Raw genomic sequence first — 1,603 nt, 5'->3', positions numbered from 1 at the left:
GGATGGATGGATGAATGGATGGCAGGATGGAAGGATGGATGGATGGATGGATGGATGGATGGATGGATGGATGGATGGATGGATGGAAGGATGGATGAATGGATGAATGGATTGAAGGATGAATGGATGGCAGGATGGATGGATGGATCGATGGATGGATGGATGGATGGATGGATGGCAGGATGGATGGATGAATGGATGGATTGAAGGATGGATGGATGGAAGGATGGAAGGATGGATGAATGGATTGAAGGATGGATGGATTAATGTGTAACCTAATAGGCTGCCAGTGCAGAGACTGTAAAATTGGGGTAATATGATTATATTTTCTTGAGCTGGTAAGGACTCTAGCAGCTGAGTTTTGGACTATCTGTAGCTTGTTTATTGAAGATGCAGGACAAACACAGCAGTGCATTACAACAGTCCAATCTAGAGGTCATGAATGCATGAAATAGCTTTTCTGCATCAGAAACAGGTAACATGTTTTGTAGCTTGGCAATGTTTCTAAGATGGAAGAATGCTGTTTTTATAACATGAGAAATATGATTTTCAAAAGACAAATTGCTGTCTAATATAACACCCAGATTTTTGACTGTAGAGGAAGTAACAGTACATCCATCCATCCATCCATCATGGATGGAAGGAAGGATGGACACGCTCACTTACACACGCACACACACACACACACACACACACACACACACACACACACACACACACAAGTATTCCTATCATTATGGCAAAAACTGTATTTTCTATCCTCTTACACTAAACCTACCCCTCACACAAAACTACAGGCACTTTTACATTCTCAAAACACATTCTGTGTGATTTATAAGCAGGGGTGCACATAAGTTTTTCAGCCTGGTTCTCATATGAGAATATATATATATATATATAATAACTAACTAAAAATAATAAACTAAATAATCAAGTGTGATAATACTATTTTATTTTAAAATAAAAAGGCAGTATTACATACAAATGCAATTATTTTATAGTAAACTTAAAAATAAAATGTTAATATTTTTATTATTATCATTATTTTTATTTTAATTTTCATAATTTTCAAACGTAAAATCAGCGAGCTTTTATTTTGGCGCGTTGCCGGTAAGTAAGTATTATGCGCTTCCGGGTTTAGCGCTGCTGATGGAAGAGCGTCAGTGAATGAAATGTCACAGTTTTGCTTTGAAGACGGCAGCGGGTAGCCTAGATTATGCTTTCAGTTTGAATAGAAATCTTATACAGTACAGTTTGTCGATCTAAAATGGTAATTGTGCATTAACAGCTGTCAACCATGTCGGTACGCAAATGCGCTCAGAACTTATTTACGCAGCGCATTTTTAACTTTGGTCGCGCGTGCGGACCTGCGAACCGCTTATATATATATTAGTGCTGTCAAACGATTAATCACATCCAAAATAAAAGTGTTTGTTTACATAATATATGTGTGTGTACTGTATATATTTATTGTGTATATATAAAGACACAAACATACAGCATATATTTCAAAAATATTTACATGTATTTACATATATATATATATATATATATATATATTTATATTCATATAAATTATATCATATATAAATACATTTAATAT

The sequence above is a fragment of the Onychostoma macrolepis genome, chromosome 13 (assembly GCF_012432095.1).
Source record: "Onychostoma macrolepis isolate SWU-2019 chromosome 13, ASM1243209v1, whole genome shotgun sequence".
Classification (NCBI taxonomy): Eukaryota; Metazoa; Chordata; class Actinopteri; order Cypriniformes; family Cyprinidae; genus Onychostoma; species Onychostoma macrolepis.
This window is presented reverse-complemented; position numbering follows the sequence as displayed.